Source organism: Oryctolagus cuniculus, chromosome 17, assembly GCF_964237555.1.
Source record: "Oryctolagus cuniculus chromosome 17, mOryCun1.1, whole genome shotgun sequence".
Lineage (NCBI taxonomy): Eukaryota > Metazoa > Chordata > Mammalia > Lagomorpha > Leporidae > Oryctolagus > Oryctolagus cuniculus.
The window spans coordinates 6,736,923-6,746,151 of NC_091448.1; the positions used below are offsets into that span (position 1 = coordinate 6,736,923).

Below are 9,229 nucleotides of genomic sequence, written 5' to 3' on the forward strand. Positions count from 1 at the left end.
CTCCCAGGGTGTGCATCGCCAGGGAGCTGGAATCGGGAGTGGAGCCAGGACTTGAACCCAGGCATCCCAAGCAGTCTTAACCTCTGGGCCCAATGCCCGCCCCTCTCCCAACCTTGATAATTTACTCATTGGAACCTGGGATGACCAGGCAGGGCCAGTGCCTGGCTGGGCAGAGCAGCAGAGGCCTAGCTGGCGGGGTGGTTGGTCAGGGTGAGCCCGCCTCTCTCAGGACCACAAGCCCCAAGGAAAGGGGAGTGCCGCTTGCTGTCGGACGAGGCGCTGGCCCTGCGGCAGCTGCCAATCCACCTGGTCCAAGAGCTGCTCACCAGGCAGTACAAGGGCCCTGCCCGCACCAGGGTCACTGGCTGGACCCTGTCTCTGACAGGCAGGGCCAGGGCTCCAGCTGGGCCCCTCTCCTCAAGCCTACAGCCTCAGGGCTCTGCTGCTGCTGCCCAGATCGCTCCTGCTTGATATTCGCCCTTTGACCCCCGTTGTCACACCCAGCCACCCCCTCCATCCTCCAACACAGCTGCTCCGTGTTCCCAGAAGGCAGTGGGCACGGGGAGAGAGGGTGACTCCTGCGGGCTGTGGGGCCTCCTTCGGATACTCAAAGCTGAGGGTCAGGTTCACGTGCCTCCCCCATTTTAGAGATTGGAAGACTGAGAGAGGAAGGACTGGCCCAAGTCCTGAAGACTGAGAGAGGAAGGACTGGCCCAAGTCCTGCAGGCGGAACAGGGCAGAGATCATGGAATCCACTGGGCTGGCTTGGGCTCCGCAGCCTGGCGGGTGACAGGCAGGCTAGGGGGACTGGTGTGTCTGCAGCTGCCTGCAGAGCTGGAGAGGGTGGCTGGGCCGTGCTGGAGTCAGGCCCAGGTGTGTGTGGCCCGGCTCACCTGTGGCCTGGCCCACAGCCTCCAGCACACCTCTTACCTGCAGGGCCAGCCTGGGCGGAATTCAGGCCCGGGGCCCTGAGTGAGGATGCAGGAAAGGAAAGTTAGGAACACAAATGGGAGCGCCTGTCTTTCTGCTTCCCCTTGGCCATCCCCCCAACCCCGGCCCCCTGGCTTCCGGCCAGCAGACAGATGGGAGCCTGGAAAAGAGACGGGGGAGGGAGGGAGGCGCGGGGTGTGCAGGCAGATGGGCGTTGGCGGTGTTGCTTCTGAAACCTGTTGCTCTCGCCACCTCGGAGCTGCTGTTCCCCAAGACCAGGACTCCCGGGAGGGCACAGGACAAGGCCAAGGGCAGCTGTCTGCCCCGGCAGGACCCGAGCCTGCAGTGCCACTCAGCACCTCAGAAAACCCGGCTCCCCTGAGTCGTGTGTTCTTAGCATGTCCTGCTTTTTCCAAAAGGGATTGGCAGTGGATGACAAAAAAATATAAAATGCAACAGGATGAATATAGGTCAGAGGAGAAACAGCCCTGCAGCGAGCAGTCCTGGAGCCGAGAGGCAGTACACAGAAATGTTCTCTGCGTGGGCGTCTATGGTTCTCAGTGGCTGCAAACTGGACTCTGAGCTTCCCATCAGCCAAAGCAAAGAGGGAAACCTGCCCGTTTCAAGACTCACGGAGTCCACAGGATTGTAACGAACCTGGATGGCTGAGGTCTGAAAGGGATTCTTGTGGGATCTTTGAAGTGGTTGGGGTAGTGGCCCAGGCAATAGCTATTTTTTTTTTACAATTTATTAATTTATTTAAAAGAGTTACACACACACAGAGAGAAAGATCTTCCATGCACTGGTTCATTCCCCAAAATTGCTGCAATGACTGGGCCTGGGCCAGGCCGAAGCCAGGAGCCAGGGGCTTCTTCCAGGTCTCTCACATGGATGCAGGGACTCAAGCACTTGGGTCATCTTCCACTGCCTTCCCAGGCGCATTAGCAGGGAGCTGGATCAGAAGTGGAGCAGCCGGGACTTGAACCAACGCCCATATGGGAGGCCTGTGCTGCAAGTGGTGGCTTAACCTGCTGTGCCACCCCAATAGCTCTTACAACACGCCGTGGGCTGAACGTTTGTGCCTACGTGCCCAACCCACAGGTCGAAACCCCACCATCCAAGGTGATGGTGGTAGGAGTTGGAGTCTTTGGGAGGTGATGGGGTCAGGAAGTTGGAGCCTGTGTGAATCAGACTAGGGCCCCCTGAGAGACCCCCGAGAGACCCCTTGCCCCTGCTCCACGGGATAACTCAGCTGGAAGCAGAAAGAGGGCCCTTACCAGACACTGCCTCTGCTGGCACCTCAATACCAGGGCCCCCCACACCCCCGAACAGTGAACAATAAACGTCTGTTGTTTCTAAGCCCCCTGGTCTCCAACAGACACAGACACAGCCATGCAAAGCCCACCAGGCTGCAGTCTAGGGAGGGCTCGATGCTGAGGCCCCAAAGGCAACCCCAAGTCCATGGGCACCTGCCAGACCCAGGTAGTGAAGCTGCTCACCCCGGACCTACCACTCAGGTCTCCCAGAGCTGTGCCGCTCCGCCTCGGCGCCATTGGCGTGGGGGCTGGGTCGCGGGCAGCACCCTGGCCTCCTGCGATGCCGGAGCACCCTCTCAGGCTGTGACCCAGTGTCCCCAGACACGGCCACAAGTCTCCCTGGGGGCTGAGAACCAGGCTCGTGGAGGAAGGACAAGACACCTTCTCATAAAGCTCCGTTTTTGTTTTAAGTCACGTTTGTTTTTTAACTCGAAAGCAGAAACAAACAAGGGGCTCCCGGAGGCTCTGATTCACGGCGGGAAAGCTGGTCCTTGTTTCACCGGTAAGCGAGCGCGTCCTTGGGGCTCTCCCTGAGCAGGGGTGCCCGGGGCAGGTGTCGCGGCTCCTCATCCGGAACACAGCTAGGGGAGGTGTGGAGAGGGCCGCCCAGCTCCGCGGATCCAGGGGAGTGGGTGGGTGGGCTGGATCGCCACACAGGGTTGCAGCAAATTCTGTCTCGTTCCTTTGTCAGGATTGCCCCCCACAGAGTGTGCGGTTGTATTTTCTGAAAAAGATACATCTATGGTTCAGACTCAGGAGCTTTCTAGTGAGCACCTGAGAGGTGCTGGGGGATGCAACCCAGTCCAGGTCAGGTCTCCTCGTCCGTGAAAATCATTAACCCACGGTCGTTTGGCAGAGGGGTTAAGATGCCACTGGGGACCCGCGTGTGCCACATCAGGGTGCCTGAGCTCCAGCCCTGCCTGCTCCTGATTCCAGCACACCCTGGCAGGCAGCGAGAGGCTTGGGGCCGGCACCGCGGCTCACTAGGCTAATCCTCTGCCGGCGGCGCCGGTACCCCGGGTTCTAGTCCTGATTGGGGCACCGGATTCTGTCCCGGTTGCTCCTCTTCCAGTCCAGCTCTCTGCTGTGGCCTGGGAAGGCAGTGGAGGATGGCCCAGGTCCTTGGACCTTGCACCCACGTGGGAGACCCGGAAGAAGCTCCTGGCTCCTGGCTTTGGATCGGCGCAGCGCTGGCCGTGGTGGCCATTTTGGGGGGTGAACCAGTGGAAGACCTTTCTCTTTTTTTTTTTTTTTTTTTTTTTTTTTTTTTTTTTTTTTTTTTTTTTTTTTTGACAGGCAGAGTGGACAGTGAGAGAGAGAGACAGAGAGAAAGGTCTTCCTTTGCCGTTGGTTCACCCTCCAATGGCCGCCGCGGCCGGCGCGCTGCGGCCGGCGCACCGCGCTGATCCGATGGCAGGAGCCAGGAGCCAGGTGCTTTTCCTGGTCTCCCATGGGGTGCAGGGCCCAAGCACCTGGGCCATCCTCCACTGCACTCCCTGGCCACAGCGGAGGGCTGGCCTGGAAGAGGGGCAACCGGGACAGAATCCGGTGCCCCGACCGGGACTAGAACCCGGAGTGCCGGCGCCGCTAGGCGGAGGATTAGCCTAGTGAGCCGCGGCGCCGGCCTGGAAGACCTTTCTCTCAGTCTCTCTCTCACTGTCTAACTCTGCCTGTCAAAAAAAAAAAAAAAAGAGAGAGAGAGAGAGACTTGGCATCCTGTCACCCACGTGGAAGTCCCAGGTTGAGTTCCTGGCTCCTGGCTCCGGGCTTTGGCCCAGCCTGAGCTGTTGCAGGTATTTGGGGAGTGAACCAGAGGATGGGAGCTCTCTCTGTGTCTGCCTTTCAAATAAATGAAGTTTTTAGAGGTTATTCAAATACTGTTTATGACTGTGAAAAGTTTAAGGCATTCATATTATGTATCAAAACCTTTTCTTCTACCTAAAAATTCACATTTTCTTCCGATTAAAAATAAATAAATGAAACATGTTCATGACCCCTAAAAGGACTGGGGACCCTCGCGCTGGAGAAATTTGGGCTGGAGAACTGGGGAAATCAACCAGCAACAGGCAAGGCAGGGAGCCAGTGGAAGATGGTGGGCTGGGAGAGTGCAGGACCCGGATGATGGGCCCTGGGGGCTGGGGGCTCCCGGAGGGAGACCTGAGGATGAGGAGCGGTGGAGATGGCTGGGGGATGAAGGACACACCGGCGTGGGGCTCGAGCCTCTGGCTGGTGGTGACACTCGGGGGAGTAAGTCTGGGCTCAGACGTGCGAGAGCTGTTTGTAGTGGAGATGGCGAGAAGGCAGCTGAGGTCAAGCATTAGGGACTGCGTGTCCGTGTCCCGCCTTGACCTTCAGCGTTGATGGTGTGCGGACGTGGGGCCCTCGGGAGGGGCTTAGGGTTCGATGAGGCCGCAAGGGTGGAGCCCCGGGGCTGAGTGTCTGTGGACAAGAGGAAGAGACCTGAGCTCGGTCTGTAGGAAGACGCGGCCAGGAGGGGGCCGTCCACAAGCAGGGCTGGGGAGAGCCCTCACCAGGAACTCGCTCTGCCGCCTCGTTGGTCTTGAACTTTCCCAGAACTGTGAGAAATAAATATCTGTTGTTTAAACCACTCGGCCTACGGATGCTTTTCTTCCCAGCAGCCCTGGCGGACAGAGACAGTGGGCAACCGCCTGCTTGTCTGGACCAAAGACATCCAGATGTGGGAGTCGTCGGCTGGGAGGTGGAATTCCAAGCCCAAGCCGGGAAGCAAGAGCCAGGGGCGGCTCAGGGCTGATGAGCCCCCAGTGAGAGGCGCTCTGTCTGGGTGGGTGGGTGGGCTTGGTCCTCCCCCGCCTGCCCCGTGCTCTCTGGGCCCCTCCCAGCACCCCACTCTGCAGTGAAGGTGGCTTCTCTAGGTGGGGGTGCGCTGGGCTGCCTGCCCTCACCGGGCTTTGCACACAGAGCAGTGCATTTGATTAGTGCATTGTCAATAGCCGGGGCCTGCAGGAGTTTTCCATCTGTGCCCAGTCTGTCCGCTTTGTGACCCCAGAATTATTTAGAGATAACAGACCGGAGGGCAGGCTGCGGTGATGAAAATGGAGTTCTCCTTCCAGACCTAATTGACCCAAAGGCAGATCACATGCGTGACCTTGGCCCGCAATCCATCAAAGAGAGTGCTGCGCGCAGTGGAGAGAATCAATCCACCCCAGGGGCCTGGCCAGTGGCCGTTCCCCGTTCTGTGGCAGCCAGTCTCCCTCGGCCAGGGGGGGTGTGTGGGTCAGACATCCCCCCAGGGAACACAACACCGTCCTTTGAGTTGTGGCACCACGGAGTCAAACTTTGCTGGTAATCAGTTAACCTTGACCTTCTATGGTTTTCTATTTTTTTTTATTTTTATTTGTTTATGTTCATGTTGTTTGAGAGAGACAGAAAGATAAAGACAGGGATCTTTCATCTGCTGATTTATTCCCCAAGTGCCTGCAACAGTTGTCCCTGGGCCAGGTTGAAGACAGGAGCCCAAGGACTGGGTGGCAGGGACCCAAGTACTTGAGCCCTCACCCGCTACCTCCCAGGGTGCACATGAGCAAGAATGGTAGAACTGGAGGCAGCGTTGGAATTTGGGGTGTGGGTGTCCCAAGCTGTGTGTTAAATCCCACCCCAAACCCCTGCCCCCACCTTTTTCTATTTTAGTAAGGACAGAGGACCTCGGGGCTGGGGACCTGTCCCCTTCCCGGCCGCCCCTGGGTTCTGCGACGTGGGTTTCTGGACACGCGTTTCTCTGAGACCCTCTGTGGAGTGTGGCACCGGGACTGTGCATCCAGAGTGCCCTTTCTAAAGTGCAAATCCGACCCACTCTGGAGGTGGGCTCCTCCTGTGACCCCGCAGGCTGGGCCTCCCGGCCCCGTCTGCTTCTGCAGAGGTCGCTTCCCACGTGCACCTGAACTCGATCCCGCTGCTGGGGTTGCGAGACCATCATCCCCGAAAGCGGGGCAGTGCTTTGCCCGCCTCCTCCCAGAGGCCTCCCTTTCATGCCCAGCGGAGAGCTGAGCCATCCAGCAATGCTTTCGCACTCAGCTCCCCCTGTGCCGGTTTCCCTATGGTTACTGCAACAAATGACCACAAACGTAGCGGCTCAGGACCTCATCACTGTATTGGCTCCCGGTTCTTGAGGTCAGAAGACCCAATCAGCTTCCCCTGGGCACCATCCAGGGGAAAGTCTGTTTCCTGGCTTTCTGCTTCCCTTGGCTCTCGGTCCCTGCCTCTGTCTTCAAAGCCAGCAGTGCAGCATCTTCAATTCTGTCTCCCTCCCCCACCCCCTTTTCCCTGGACCCCCGCCTCCCCTTATAAGGATGCGGTCCATCTGGACAACTGAAGATCATCCCTGCATCTCGGGGTCTTTAGCTTCATCGCTTCTGCCAAGTCCCGTTTGCCTTGCAGGTGACATCTTCACGGGTAGGACATGGACATCTCTGGGGAACAGTGATTCCGCCAGCCTCAGCAAACAGCTGTGTCTCGTTCCTTCTGTTTCCAGAATGATGTCAAAAATACTTTTTAATGAATGAATGAATGAATGAGTGAACAGGCCCCGCAGGCTGTTGGGGGTCGGTGGGGGGAGCCCATGAGGGCAGCCAGAAGGACCATGGACAGGGAGGAAGAGGCCGGGAGGCGCCCTGCACCGGCCCTGCCTGCTGCACCTGCCAGCTCACATCTGCCCACAGTCATGCCTGTGGCTTCCCCTTGGCACTGGTGACGTGGGTGGCGCCAGTGCCCGTGAACATTTCCCTCTGGGCCCCAGGAGGCCTTGGGCAGCCTCTGCACAGCCTGTGGGCTCTGGGCACAGAGAGGAGCAGGAATGTGCAGTGGCAACACGGGAGGAGAAACGCCATCAGGACACGACTTTATCTGGGGCTGATTCGCTCTCGGGCCAGAACCTTAACCCTCATGCCCCATTCACAGGAGAGAGCCAAGCCCCAGTCATGTCCTGGACCCCGGGCTCTGGGTCCTCCTCCCAGCCCCGGGGGAGGGCAGGCCAGAAGGAGCATGGCTCTGGGGTCATGCAGACTTGAACCCGTGTTCTTTGGGATGCTCATCTAAGCCTTTGGGTCATGGACGCCGTAACAGCTGTCTTCCTAGGTTGGGTTGGAATGAGGACACCGGGTATAGCGATCAGCAGTAAAGGGGATTCTAGGTCCCTGTTCTGACATCTACTGGCCGTGGAAGCTTAGGCAGTCGGTCGTTCACCTCTGGCCTTGGTTTCTCCATCTGTGAAATGGGTAGAAGACTGTAAGGTTCGCCAGGAGAGCTGGAGGAAGCCCTGGCTGACAACAAAGTGGTCCGGTCACTGTTCCCAGCCTCTGGGGGAGACCCGTGGCTTTCTCTGGATGTAGGCCCTGCAGCAGACTGACCCACACAAACTGAGCTCCTGCATAAATACGGTCCTGTGGTACCGTCCTGGCTGCTGGGGCCCCCTGGCCTGCTCCTCAAGTGGCCATTGGGAGGCCACCAGCTGCCCCCGCTGAGTGGCATATCGAGCTCAGTGGAGAGAGCAGGACACACTGGCTCATTGTCCCTGTGGCTGAGTAGCAGCAGCTGTGGGTCCTTTGACCCCTTGTTTCCTACACGGCGCCTTGCCTGTCCCTGCTGCACCTCCCCGGAGCCCCTCCAACAACATCTGGATGAGCGGGAAGCCCTTACCCCACAGCACCTGTCATCAGGGGGCCCTTTGTGGTCATAAACTTGAAGAAGGGGTGGCACCTGGGACCCTGGGACATGGAGGCAGACACTTGGGTCGGGGAGCCCCAGGCCACAGGCATCCCCGATGTCTTACCTGGGGCAAGGGCCAGGGAGGGGCTGTGTAACGTCAGACAAGTCCTTTATCTCATGGACGGATGACTCATGGGACCTGCGTCAGGCACCCCACAGGGGGGTCACTGTCCTGGGTCTCCCTCCACTGCTATGGAGCTTGGGGCTCAGAGAGGCGACCGAATGCCTGGCCTGATGCCACCGCCCACACTGTTTCTATGAACTCAGGTGTCCATGTGGGAAGTGAGGCAGGTGCAAGGGAGAAGAGGGAGGAGGGCCGGTGGCGCCAAGGCCAGGGAGGTGGGGCGCAGGGAGCCCGCCAGCCAGGCCCTGCGGCCAGAGGACTGCAAAGCTGGCCCTGCCTCTCAGAGCCCGTGCAGTTAAAAAGAGAAAGGGGCAGCGTGGTGATGATTCAGGAAGTTAAATGAGGGCCCCGTAATGATGGTGATTAAAAATTAACATGAGTGTTTGTGCAGCGATTTGGGCGTCTGCTTTGGGCCCATGAATTAATTAATAAACCACAACACCAGAACTGAGGAGCAGCTGCAGGGCACAGAGGAGCTGACTGTGAGGTTCTAGAGGGGACATCAGGGCGCTGGCCCCGGCCCCCCGGCCCCCGGCCCCCAGCCCCCGGCCCCCAGGACTTGTCAGGCCTGGAGCTCACATTGTCTTGAGACAATGGGGAGCCAGTCCACTTTGGGAGCCAGGAGCTCCTAAGAATGAGGGACGGGGCAGCCCTCTGGTCTCCCTGGGGTCCAGCCGACACCCTGCTGCTCACTGAACAAGGGGTGAGGCCTGCCGAGACGGAATTTCCAGATGGGCAGGTGTTGGTCTCCTGGGACCTCCGTGACACATTTCACAAATGTGGCAGCCGAACGCAACAGAAGTGTGTTCTCGAACACCCTGGCGGCCGGAAGTTCAGAATGGAGGTGTCAGCAGCTTGGGTCCTCCTGGAGGCTCTGGGGGTGTGTGTGGGGGGGGGGAGCTGGTCCAGGCCCCTCTTCCAGCCCCCACCCCAAGTGGCAGCCGGGGATCCTGGGCGTTCCCTTGTAGTTGTTAGAATCCCAATCCCTGTGTCTCTTCTGGGTCTGTGGGTCTGAGAGCCCCCTCTCCTTCTTCTTAACGACACCGATTATTGGGTCTAGGACTCACCTGATTCCAGGAGGATCTCATGGCTGGAGCCTTAACCGAGTGACACCTGC

At 58.8% G+C, this 9,229-nt stretch overlaps 1 long non-coding RNA gene across 1 annotated transcript; it reads right to left on the reverse strand.

Annotated features, from left to right (window-relative positions):
• Positions 1-1,662: 1,662 nt before the first annotated feature.
• LOC138846026 (uncharacterized) lies at positions 1,663-4,853 on the reverse strand. The gene is made up of 2 exons (XR_011383373.1): positions 3,881-4,853; positions 1,663-3,478 (listed from the first exon to the last, which is right to left on the reverse strand). It is a non-coding gene; the product is annotated as an uncharacterized lncRNA (long non-coding RNA).
• Positions 4,854-9,229: the final 4,376 nt, after the last annotated feature.